Genomic DNA, 14106 nt, shown 5'->3' with positions numbered 1-14106 from the left:
AGAGGGAAGCAGAGGTTGTCATGTACTTTTGAGGTTTGGATGTGTGACCACTTAGTGTGAAGGAACGTCACTTTATATTGCCTCCTGTGATAAAGAACTTTATTATGCAGTCTGTCGCTTTTATGTCTTCCTCATCACAGGTTCATACAAAGCTTATTTTCCACACACTAATAGATCATATATATTTAGGGAGCAATTTTTATTGCTTGCACCGATGACAACTTACTTGAGGGATCTTATTCAATCCATAGGTAGGTATGGTGGACTCTCATGGCAAAACTGGGTTGAAGGTTTATGGATGCACAAGTAGTATCTCTACTTAGTGCGGAAGTTTTGGTTGATATGAGGTGGAAGCAAGCGTCATATGCTATAGGATCTCTATGTTGGAAATATGCCCTAGAGGGAATAATAAATTAGTTATTATTATATTTCTTTGTTCATGATAATCGTTTATTATCCATGCTATAATTGTATTGCTTGGAAACACCATACTTGTGTGGATACATGGACAAAACATTGTCCCTAGTAAGCCTCTAGTTGACTAGCTCGTTGATCAAAGATGGTCAAGGTTTCCTGACCATAGGCAAGTGTTGTCACTTGATAATGGGATCACATCTTTAGGAGAATCATGTGATGGACTAGACCCAAACTATGAACGTAGCATGTGATCATGTCATTTTGTTGCTATTGTTTTCTGCGTGTCAAGTATTTGTTCCTATAACCATGCGATCATATAACTCACTGGCACCATAGGAATACCTTGTGTTTATCAAACATCACAACGTAACTGGGTGACTATAAAGATGCTCTACAGGTATCTCCGAAGGTGTCCATTGAGTTAGTATGGATCAAGACTGGGATTTGTCACTCCGTGTGACAGAGAGGTATCTCGGGGCCCACTTGGTAATACAACATCACACACAAGCCTTGCAAGAAATGTGACTTAGTATAAGTCATGGGATCTTGTATTACGGAACGAGTAAGGAGACTTGCCGGTAACGAGATCGAAATAGGTATGCGGATACCGACGATCGAATCTCGGGCAAGTAACATACCGAAGGACAAAGGGAATGACATACGAGATTATATGAATCCTTGGCACTGAGGTTCAACCGATAAGATCTTCGGAGAGTATGTAGGATCCAATATGGGCATCCAGGTCCCGTTAGTGGATATTTACCGAGGAGTGTCTCGGGTCATGTCTACATAGTTCTCGAACCCGCAGGGTCTGCACACTTAAGGTTCGGTGATGTTTCGGTATAGTTGAGTTATAGGTGTTGGTAACCGAAAGTTGTTCGGGGTCCCGGATGATATCCAGGACATCACGAGGAGCTCCGGAATGGTCCGGAGGTAAAGATTGATATATAGGAAGTCCTGTTTTGGTCACCAGAAAAGTTTCGGGCTTATCGGTAATGTACCGGGAGTGCCGGGAGGGGTGCCGGGGACCATCGGGAGGGGTGTCACGCCCCAAGGGATCTCATGGGCTATGGGAAGAGATAAACCAGCCCCTAATGGGCTGGAATAAGTTCCCACTAAGGCCCATAAGGTTTGAGAAGGAAAAAACACAAGGTGGAAATAGTTTCCAAGTGGGAAGGTGGAATCCTACTCCAAGTAGGATTGGAGTAGGACTCGTCCACCTCCAATTTCGGCCAAACCTTGAGGGTTTGAGGCTGCCTCCTCCCCTACCTCCCTCCTATATATACTAGAGGTATTGGGGGTTTTTGAGACACAACTTTGCCACGGTAGCCCGACCACATACCTCCACGGTTTTTCCTCTAGATCGTATTTCTGCGGAGCTCGGGCGGAGCCGTGCTGAGATAGATCACCACCAACCTCCGGAGCGCCGTCACGCTGCTGGAGAACTCATCTACCTCTCTGTCTCTCTTGCTGGATTAAGAAGGCCGAGATCATCGTCAAGCTATACGTGTGCTAAACGCGGAGGTGCCGTCCGTTCGGCACTAGATCGGAGCGGATCGTGGGACGGATCGCGGGACGGTTCGCGGGGCGGATCGAGGGACGTGAGGACGTTCCACTACATCAGCCGCGTTTCTTAATGCTTCCTGCTGTGCGATCTTACATAGATCGGAAATTTCCTCTCGTAGATGAACATCACCATGATAGGTTTTGCGTGTGCGTAGGAAATGTTTTGTTTCCCATGCGACGTTCCCCAATAGTGGCATCATGAGCTAGGTTCATGCGTAGATGTTATCTCGAGTAGAACACAAAAGTTTTTGTGGGCGGTGATGTGCGATTTTCTGCCCTCCTTAGTCTTTTCTTGATTCCGCGGTATTGTTGGATCGAAGCGGCTCGGACCGACATTACTCGTACGCTTACGAGAGACTGATTTCATCGCTGCGAGCAACCCCGTTGCTTAAAGATGACCGGCGAGTGTCGGTTTCTCCAACTTTAGTTGAATCGGATTTGACCGAGGAGGTCCTTGGAGAGAGGTTAAATAGCAATTCATACATCTCCGTTGTGGTGTTTGCATAAGTAAGATGCGATCCTACTAGATACCCATGGCAACCACGTAAAACATGCAACAACAATTAGAGGACGTCTAACTTGTTTTTGCAGGGTATGCTTGTGATGTGATATGGCCAAACGACATGATGTGATATATTGGATGTATGAGATGATCATGATGTAATAGTTAATATCGACTTGCACGTCGATGCTACGGCAACCGACACGAGCCATAGGGTTGTCTTTAAACTAACGTTTGTGTTTGCAGATGTGTTTACTATATTGCTAGGACGTAGCTTTAGTAGTAATAGTATAGCTTACACGACAACCTCGATGGCGACACGATGATGGAGATCATGATGATGGGGATCATGGTGTGGCGCCGGTGACAAGAAGATCATGCCGGTGCTTTGGTGATGGAGATCAAAGGAGCACTTGATGATGGCCATATCATGTCACTTATGAATTGCATGTGATGTTAATCCTTTATGCACCTTATTTTTCTTAGAACGACCGTAGCATTATGATGTGATCTCTCACTAAAATTTCAAGCTGAAATTGTGTTCTCCCCGACTGTGCACCGTTGCGACAGTTCGTCGTTTCGAGACACCACGTGATGATCGGGTGTGATAGAATCAATGTTTACACACAACGGGTGCAAAACAGTTGCACGCGCGGAACACTCGGGTTAAACTTGACGAGCCTAGCATGTACATACATGGCCTCGGAACACATGAGATCGAAAGGTCGAGCATGAATCGTATAGTTGATATGATTAGCATGGAGATGCTTACCAGTGAAACTATTCTCAACTCACGTGATGATCAGACTTGAGATAGTGGATTTGGATCATGTACCACTCAAATGACCAGAGAGATGTACTTTTTGAGTGGGAGTTTATCAGTAATTTGATTAGTTAAACTCTGATTATCATGAACATAGTCAAAAGGGTCTTTACGAATTATGATGTAGCTTGCGCTATAGCTCTACTGTTTTTTATACGTTCCTAGAGAAAATTTAGTTGAAAGTTGATAGTAGCAACTTTGCGGACTCAGTCTGTAAAACTGAGGATTGTCCTCATTGCTGCGCAGAAGGCTTATGTCCTTAATGCACCACTCGGTGTGCTGCACCTCGAGCGTCGTCTATGGATGTTGTGAACATCCGACATACGCGTTTCTGATGACTACGCGATAGTTCAGTGCACAATACTTAATGGCTTAGAAGCAAGGCGCCGAAGACGTTTTGATATGTCACGGAACATAAGAGATGTTCTAAAGAGATGAAATTGAGATTTCATGCTCGTGCCCTTGTTGAGAGGTATGGGACCTCCAACAATATTCTTTGTCTACAAAGTAAAGGAGAAAAGCTCAAATCGTTGAGCATGTTCTCAGATTGTCTGAGTACAACAATCGCTTGAATCAAGTGGGAGTTAATCTTCCAGATAAGATAGTGATGGTTCTCCAAAGTTAGTGCCACTAAGCTGCTAGAGCTTTGTGATGAACTATAACATATCAAGGATATATATGATGATCCTTGAGTGATTCGCAATGTTTGACACTACGAAAGTAGAAATCAACAAGGACCATCAATTGTTGATGGTTAGTAAAACCACTAGTTTCAAGAAGGGCAAGGGCTAGAAGGGATACTCCATGGAACGGCAAACCAATTGCTGCTCTAATGAAGAAACCCAAGATTAAACCCAAACCCGAGACTAAGTGCCTTTGTTATGAGGGGAACGGTCACTGAGGCGGAGCTACCCTAGATAGTTGGTAGATAAGAAGGCTGGCAAAGTCGACAGAAGTATATTTGATATACATGATATTGATGTGTGCTTTATTGGTACTCCTAGTAGGACGAGGGTATTGGATACCGGTTCGGTTGTTAAGTGATTAGTAACTCGAAATGAAAGCTACGGAATAAACGGAGACTCGCTAAAGGCGAGGTGACGATACGTGTTGGAAGTGTTTCCAAGGTAGATGTGATCAAACATCGCATGCTCCCTCTATCATCGGGATTGGTGGTAAAACCTAAATAATTGTTATTTGGGGTTTGCGTTGAGCATGAACATGATTGGATCGTGTTTATTGCAATATGATTATTCATTTAAAGAGAATAATAGTTATTCTATTTGCTTGAATAATTACCCTTAATTGTTTATTGAATCTCGATCGTAGTGTTACACATGTTCATAATATTGGTGCCAAAAGATATAAAGTAATAATGATAGTACCACTTAGTTGTGGCACTGCCACTTGAGTCATGTTGGTGTAAAATGCATGAAGAAGCTCCATGCTGATGGATCTTTGTACTCACTCATTTTTTGAAACGTTTGAGACATGCAAGACCATACCTGTTGGTATAAACACATGAAGAAACTCCATGCGGATGGATCATTTGGATTCGCTTGATTTTGAATCACTTGAGACATGCAAATCATGCCACATGAAACAAGAGAGTAACTTGTTGGGAGTAATACATTTCTGATGTGTGCAGTCCAATGAGTGTTGAGGCACGCAGTGGATATCATTATGTTCTTACTTCACTGATGATTTGAGTAGATACAAGAGTATTTACTTGATGGATCACAAGTCTGAAATATTGAAAAGTTCAAAGCTATTTCAGAGTGAAGATCGTCGTGACAAGAGGATAAACAGTCTACGATATGATCATAGAGATGAATATCTAAGTTACAAGTTTTGGTACGCAATTAAGACAATGTGAAAATTGTTTCGCAGTTCATGCCATCTAGAACACCATAGTGTGATGATGTGTCTAAACGTCATAGCCACGCCCTATTTGATATGGTGCATACTATGATGTCTCTTATCGAATTACCACTATCGTTTATGGGTTATGCACGAGAGACAACCGCATTCACTTTAAATAGGACACCGCGTATTTCCGTTGAGATGACACAGTATAGACTATGGTTTGGGGAAACCTGAGATGTTGTTTCTTGAAAGTTTGGGGCTGCGACACTTATGTGAAAAGGTTTCAGTCTGATAAGCTCGAACCCAAAGCGGATAAATGCATCTTCATAGGATATCCAAAACAGTTGGGTACATCTCCTATCTCAGATCCAGAAGCAAAGTGTTTGTTTCTAGAAACGGATCCTTTCTCGAGGAAAGGTTTCTCTTGAAAGAATTGAGTGGGAGAGTGGTGAAACTTGATGAGGTTATTGAACCTTCACTTCAACCAGTGTGTAGCAGGGCGCATGAAGTTGTTCCTGTGGCGCCTACACCAATTGAAGTGGAAGCTGATGATAGTGATCATTAGAGCTTCGGATCAAGTTATTACAAACCTCGTAGGTTGACAAAGGTCGCGTACTACTACAGAGTGGTACAGTAACCTTGTCTTGGAGGTCATGTTGTTGAGCAAAAATGAACCTACGAGTTATGGAGAAGCATTGGTGGGCCCGGATTCCGACAAATGGCTGGAGGCCATGAAATCCGAGAGAGGATCCATGTATAAAACAAAGTGTAGACTTTGGAAGAACTACTTGATGGTAGTAAGACTATTAAGAAAAGATGGATCTTTAAAAGGAAGACATATGATGATGGTGATGAGTCACTATTAAGAAAAGCTCGACTTGTCGCAAAGATGTTTTCAACAAGATCAAAGAGTTCACTATGATGTGACTTTCTCACTCATAGCGATGCTAAAAGTCTGTTGGAATTATGTTAGTAGTTGCTGCATTATTTGTGAAATATTGCACATAGGAAGACAAAACATTGTTTCCTCGATGGTTTCCTTGAGGAAAGATTGTATGTAATACAATCAGAAGGTTTTTTCGATCCTAAGGATACTAACAAGTATGCAAGCTCCAGCGATCCTTTATGGACTGGTGCAAGCATCTTGGAGTTGGAATATACGCTTTGATGAGATGATCAAAGCTTTTGGGTTTGTACAAGGTTTATGAGAAACTTGTATTTCCAAAGAAGTGAGTGGGAGCACTATAGAATTTCTGATAAGTATATGTGGTTGACATATTGTGGATCAGAAGTAATGTAGAATTTCTGTAAAGCATAAAAGGTTGTTTGAAAGGAGTTTTTCAAAGGAATACCTGGATTGCGCTACTTGAACGTTGAGCATCAAGATCTATGGAGATAGATCGAAATGCTTAATAGAAGTTTCAACAAGATGCATGCATTGACAAGTTTTTTGAAGGAGTTCAAAATAGATCAACAAAGAAGGAGTTCTTGGTTGTGTTGTAAGGTGTGAATTTGAGTGAGATTCAAAACCTGACCCCGGCAGAAGAAAGAGAAAGGACGAAGGTCGTCCCCTATGCCTTAGCCATAGAGTCTAAAGTATGCCATGTTGAGTACCACACCTCAGGTGTGCCTTGCCACAAGTCTGTTAAGAGGTACAGAGAGTGATCGAGGATTGAATCACTGAGCAGCGGTCAAGGTTATCCTTAGTAACTAATGGACTAAGGAATTTTTCTCAATTATGGAGGTGGTTAAAGAGTTCGTCGTAAAGGGTTACGACGATGCAAACTTTGACACTAATCCGAATAACTATGAGTAGTAAAACGAATTCGTATAGTAGAGTAGATATTTGGAATATTTCTGAATAGCATGTAGTAGCAGCATCTATAAGATGACATAAAGATTTGTAAAGCTCACTTGGATCTGAAAGGTTCAGAACCGTTGACTAAAACATCTCTCACAAGCAAGACGTGATCAAACCCCAGAACTGTAAGGGTGTTGGATTCGTTGGAAATCACATAGTGATCTGGACTAGATTATTGACTCTAGTGCAAGTGGGAGACTGTTGGAAATATGCCCTAGAGGCAATAATAAATTAGTTATTATATTTCTTTGTTCATGATAATCGTTTATTATCCATGCTATAATTGTATTGATTGGAAACACAATACTTGTGTGGATACATGGTCAAAACACTGTCCCTAGTAAGCCTCTAGTTGACTAGCTCGTTGATCAAAGATGGTCAAGGTTTCCTGACCCTAGGCAAGTGTTGTCACTTGATAATGGGATCACATCTTTAGGAGAATCATGTGATGGACTAGACCCAAACTATGAACATAGCATGTGATCGTGTCATTCTGTTGCTATTGTTTTCTGCGTGTCAAGTATTTGTTCCTATGACCATGAGATCATATAACTCACTGGCACCGGAGGAATACCTTGTGTGTATCAAACGTCACAACGTAACTGGGTGACTATAAAGATGCTCTACAGGTATCTCCCAATGTGTCCGCTGAGTTAGTATGGATCAAGACTGGGATTGGTCACTCCGTGTGATGGAGAGGTATCTCGGGGCCCACTTGGTAATACAACATCACACACAAGCCTTGCAAGCAATGTGACTTAGTATAAGTCACGAGATCTTGTATTACGGAACGAGTAAGGAGACTTGCCGGTAACGAGATTGAAATAGGTATGCGGATACCGACGACCGAATCCCGGGCAAGAAACATACCGAAGAACAAAGGGAATGACATACGGGATTATATGAATCCTTGGCACTGAGGTTCAACCGATAAGATCTTCGGAGAGTATGTAGGATCCAATATGGGCATCCAGGTCCCGCTATTGGATATTTACCGAGGAGTGTCTCGGGTCATGTCTACATAGTTCTCGAACCCGCAGGGTCTGCACACTTAAGGTTCGGTGACGTTTCGGTATAGTTGAGTTATAGGTGTTTGTATCCGAAAGTTGTTCAGAGTCCCGGATGAGATCCAGGACGTCACGAGGAGCTCCGGAATGGTCCGGAGGTAAATATTGATATATAGGAAGTCCTTTTTTGGTCACCGGAAAAGTTTCGGGCTTATCGGTAATGTACGGGGAGTCCCGGGAGGGGTGCCGGGGACCATCGGGAGGGGTGTCACGCCCCAAGGGGTCTCATGGGCTATGGGAAGAGATAAACCAACCCCTAATGGGCTGGAATAAGTTCCCACTAAGGCCCATAAGGTTTGAGAAGGAAAAAACACAAGGTGGAAAGAGTTTCCAAGTGGGAAGGTGGAATCCTACTCCAAGTAGGATTGGAGTAGGACTCCTCCACATCCAATTTCAGCCAAACCTTGAGGGTTTGAGGCTGCCTCCTCCCCTCCCTCCCTCCTATATATACTAGAGGTATTGGGGGGTTTTTTGAGACACAACTTTGCCATGGTAGCCCGACCACATACCTCCACGGTTTTTCCTCTAGATCGTATTTCTGCGGAGCTCGGGCGGAGCCCTGCTGAGATAGATCACCACCAACCTCCGGAGCACCATCACGCTGCTGGAGAACTCATCTACCTCTCCGTCTCTCTTGCTGGATCAAGAAGTCCGAGATCATCGTCAAACTGTACGTGTGCTGAACGCGGAGGTGCCGTCCATTCGGCACTAGATCAGAGCGAATTGTGGGACGGATCGCGGGACGGTTCGTGGGACGGTTCGCGGGGCGGATCGAGGGATGAGAGGACGTTCCACTACATCAATCGCATTTCTGAACGCTTCCTGCTGTGCGATCTACAAGGGTACGTAGATCGGAAATCTCCTCTCGTAGATGAACATCACCATGATAGGTATTGCGTGTGCGTAGGAAATTTTTTGTTTCCCATGCGATGGTCCCCAACACTCTAGTCATATAACATTGTTCGGAACCAAGCAAACATAATTCATTATGTTGTCTTCCTTGTACAACATCTACTTCTAAGCATGTAATAGTTTAATGAGTGTTCACAATCATAGATGGTGCCAAAGATGATATATTTATATGTGAACCTCTCTTTCTTTATTACTTCCTATTAATTGCAACAATGACCAAGGTTTACGTTTGTCCACCCACAACAAGTTTCAATCAACATTCATTTTATATGTGAAGCCATCACTTCCCATAAGATCATTACATGATCTTTCATGCTTCTGTTTTTTATTATTCTTTTCTTTAGATCATGGCATGAAGCAAGGCTCTTAACTAAAACACTCTTTCTTATATGACTCACAAACTCGAATACATTGGGGGAGACACAAAGCAAAACTCAAGCCTAGATCACTAAGAACTTTATTCTACTAGAGAAAGATAAAACCAAAAAGGATCGAACTAAGAAAAAGGTAAAGGCAAAAGATGTGATGGTGATACGATACCGGGGAAACTCCCCCAAGCTTGGCACAAACCAAGAGGAGTGCCCATACCCGTGCTTAATTATCTTCCTTTGAAGGTGATGGTGGTGGAGTTGTCCTGTCTTTTTATTCCAAGAGGGCCATCAATCTTTGATTTATACTTTGGAGCTCTGTGATATGTTTCTCTAGCGAAACAACTTCACAGATGAGATAAGTATTACGAACACGAGTTATTTCACATAACCTCAAGAGTTCGATCAAGGATGTAGGTAAAAGGTGGAGGTAGGGTTGAAGAAAATCCTCTTCCTCAACTTCTTCCTTGTTGAGCGCAGATTGCCCTTCGTCTGACACCGGATTCTCCTCCTTAGTTTTGCCCTTAGTTTCTTCCAGCAACCCTTCCTTGGCCTCCATGACCTCCATTTTTTCAGATCAACATTTACTTCTTCATAGACTTAAGGGAGATCGTTCTCCCCGACAGATTCATGAGACAACATCCTTATCCTAAATCTGCAGCAGAAACATGCTCGAAACAAAAACAGAGGATATTTGCATGATACGAGGGTCAGACCTTTCGGAGAATATATAATGAATTTTTCCCAACCAAAAGGAGTATTCCACAAGAAAACGGAGTCCGGCAGACACACGAGGTGGTCACAAGCCACCCAGGCGCGGCGAGGGGGGTAGGCCGCGCCTGGCAGGCTTGTCGCCTCCCCGTGCGCTTTCTGGACTACTTTAAATTTTTCTATTTTTCTAAAATTCCAAAACGGAAAAATTGCTACTCGAAAAGTTTTGGAGTCGGTTTACTTAACGAATCACATACCTCTTCGTTTTTGGAGTTTGAAACAGGCTGATAAATATCCCTTATGTACTCCTCCGGAGTTAGGTATTAATAATATTGCTTTAAACATTTATGGAGTACCTGAGATATAATGCTTGATTCTTTGCCCATTTACAACTCTCGGAAAATTCCCTTCCCTGTTGTTGATCTTTATGGCACCGGAACGATATACTTCCTCAACAATGTAAGGACCTTCCCATTTAGAGAGAAGCTTGCCTGCAAAAAATCTTAAACGAGAATTGTATAGTGCTACCTCTTGAGCTTGCGTTGGTTTTTCCCTTGAAGAGGAAAGGGTGATGCAACACAGTAGCAGTAAGTATTTCCCTCAGTTTGAGAACCAAGGTATCAATCCAGTAGGAGTATCAAGCCAAGTCTCCAAAGTACCTGCGCAAAAACAGCAAACTTGCACCCAACGCTACAAAGGGGTTGTCAATCCCTTCACGACTGATTGCAAGATGAGATCTGAAGGCGGAAAGTGCAACGAAGTAAAAGTGTAAGGCTGAAAATATGATGTGAAGTAGACCCGGGGGCCATAGTGTTCACTAGAGGCTTCTCTCATGATAGCAAATATTATGGTGGGTGAACGAATTACTGTCGAGCAATTAATAGAACCACGCAAAGTCATGATGATATCTAAGGCAATGGTCATACATATAGGCATCACGTCCGAGACAAGTAGACCGATACTTTCTGCATCTACTACTATTACTCCACACATTGACCGCTATCCAACATGCATCTAGTGTATTGAGTTCATAACAAACAGAGTAACGCCTTAAGCAAGATGACATGATGTAGAGGGATAAATTCACGGAATAGATATAAACCCCATCTTTTTACCCTTGATGGCAACAACACAATGCGTGCCTCGCTACCCCTTCTGTCACTGGGTGAGGTCACCGCACGGTATGAACCCAAAACCAAGCACTTCTCCCATTGCAAGAATTATAGATCAAGTTGGCCAAACGAAACCCACAACTCGAAGAGAATTACAAGGATATGAAATCATGCATATAAGAGATCACAAGAAACTCAATAAGATTCATAGATAATCTGATCATAAATCCACAATTCATCGGATCTCGACAAACACACCGCAAAAGAAGATTACATCGGATAGATCTCCATGAAGATCATGGAGAACTTTGTATTGAAGATCCAAGAGAGAGAACAAGCCATCTAGCTACTAGCTATGGACCGGAAGGTCTATGGTGAACTACTCACGCATCATCGGAGAGGCAATGGTGTTGATGAAGAAGCCCTCCGTGTCCGAATCCCCCCTTCGACAGGGCACCAGAACGTGCCCCAGATGGGATCTTGCGGAGACAGAAGTTTGCGGCGGTGGAAAAGTATTTTCATGGCTCCCTCCCGTGGTTTTGGATTTTTTGGGGATTTATAGGCGGAAGAAGTAGGGCAAAGGAGCCACAGGGGGCCCACAGGCCTGCTAGGCGCGCCCCTAGACCACGGCTAGGGGGCTTGTGGCCTCCCATGGTGCCCTCAACCTTGGTTCTCAAGCTCCATGCGTATCTTCTGTTGCGGAAAAAATCTTTTCAGAGGTTTTATTCCGTTTGGACTCCGTTTAATATTCTCCTCTGAAAAAGGTCAAAAACACGGAAAAACAGGAACTGGCACTTGGCAGTGAGTTAATAAGTTAGTCCCCAAAAAGATATAAAAGGCATACAAAACATCAAGTTTGACAAGATAATAGCAAGGAACCTTAAAAAATTATAGATACGTTGGAGACATATCAAGCATCCCCAAGCTTTACTCCTTCTCGTCCTCGAGTAGCAAAGTGATAAAGACTGAATTTTTGATGTGGAATGCTACCTAGCATATTTGTCCTTTGTAACTTCTTTCATCTGACATGAATGTTGAGATCCGTAAGATTCAAAACAATAGTTTGCTATTGACATGAAAACAATAATACTTCAAGCAAACTAGCAAGGTAATCATGAACTTTCGAAATAACAAGGCCAAAGAAAGTTATCCCTACAAAATCATATAGTCTGGCTATGCTCCATCATCCCCACACAACGAATTTAAATCATGCACAACCCCGGTATTGGCCAAGTAATTGTTTTCACACTCTTACTTTCTCAAACCTTTTTCAACTCTCACGCAATACATGAGCGTGAGCCATGGATATAACACTATAGGTGGAATAGAGTGTGGTGGAGGTTGTGAGGAAAAAAGGAGGAGATGGTCACATTGACTGGGCGTATCAAAGGGCTATAGAGATGCCCATCAATAGATATCAATGTGAAAGAATAGGGATTACCATGCAATGGATGCACTTAGAGCTATAAGTGTGTGAAAGCTCAAAAGGAGAACTAGTGGGTGTGCATCCAACTTGCTTGCTCACAAAGACCTAGGGCAATTTTGAGGAAGCCCATCATTGGAATATACAAGCCAAGTTATATAATGAAGATTACCACTAGTATATGGTGGTGACAAAACAAGAGACTCTCAATCATGAAGAACATGGTGCTATTGTGAAGCACAAGTGTGGAAAAAGAAAGTATCATTGTCCCTTCTCTCTTTTTCTCTCTCTTTTTTTGTTTGGGCTCTTTGGCCTCTTTCCATATATTTTTTTGTGGGCAGCTTTGTTCTCTTTTTTTTATTTCCTCACATGGGACAATGCTCTAATAATGATGATCATCACACTTTTATTTACTCACAACTCAATGCTTAGAATAATGGTGACTCTTATAGGAAATGCCACCGGCAGTGTACTGGGATGTGCAACAATCTAGCTTAGCGTATGACTCGCTAGCTATCTTACGATCATGCAATGACAATATGTAAGTGACGACACAAGTCATGAGACGGAACGGTGGGAGTTGCATGGCAATATATCTCGGAATGGCTATGAAAAGGCCATGATAGGTAGGTATGGTGGCTGTTTTGAGGAAGGTCTATGGTGGTTTTGTATACCGGCGAAAGTTGTGTGGCACTAGAGAGGCTAGCAATGGTGGAAGGTGAAATTGCATCTATACCATGGACTCACATTAGTCATGAGGAACTCATATACTTATTGCAAACGTTTTATTAGTAATCAAAACAAAGTGCTAAACGCATACTCCTAGGGGAAGGTTGGTAGGTGTTAACCATCGTGCGATCCCGACCTGACACAAAGGATGACAATCAATAAATCAATTATGCTCCGACTTCCTAACATAGCGGTTCACCATACGTGCATGTTACGGGAATCACTAACTTCAACACAAGTATTTCTAGATTCACAACACCTTACTAACATGAATCTTAATATTACCAAATCCATGTCTCAAAACTAATTGAGAGGAATCAAACTTCTCTTTCTAATCAATGCACAAGAATATGGAAGTTTTATTGTATCCTCTTTGGATGCCTATCATCTTTAGGACTACTTTCATAGCACAAGCCAATTACCAAGTTACTCAGAGAGAGCACTCTCAAAAAGATATAAGTGAAGATCGAGAGTTCTTATTTCTCCAAAATATGACACCGCCGTTCTCTAAAAGATATAAGTGAAGCACTTAGAGCAAATTTATCTAGCTCAAAAGATATAAGTGAAGCACATGTGAGCTACATTGCCTAACTCAAAAGATATAAGCGAAGCTCAATGAGTATTCTAGCAAATTCACGATGAGTGCATGTCTCTCTCAAAATGTGTGCAGCAAGGATTATTGTGACACAAAAAAAAATAAAAGACTCCTATAAAACACGACACTCCAAGCAAAACACATATCATGTGGT

Source organism: Hordeum vulgare, chromosome 2H (assembly GCF_904849725.1).
Source record: "Hordeum vulgare subsp. vulgare chromosome 2H, MorexV3_pseudomolecules_assembly, whole genome shotgun sequence".
NCBI classification, from domain to species: Eukaryota; Viridiplantae; Streptophyta; class Magnoliopsida; order Poales; family Poaceae; genus Hordeum; species Hordeum vulgare.
The sequence above is the reverse complement of the archived record's forward strand: the minus strand, read 5'-3'. Positions refer to the sequence as shown.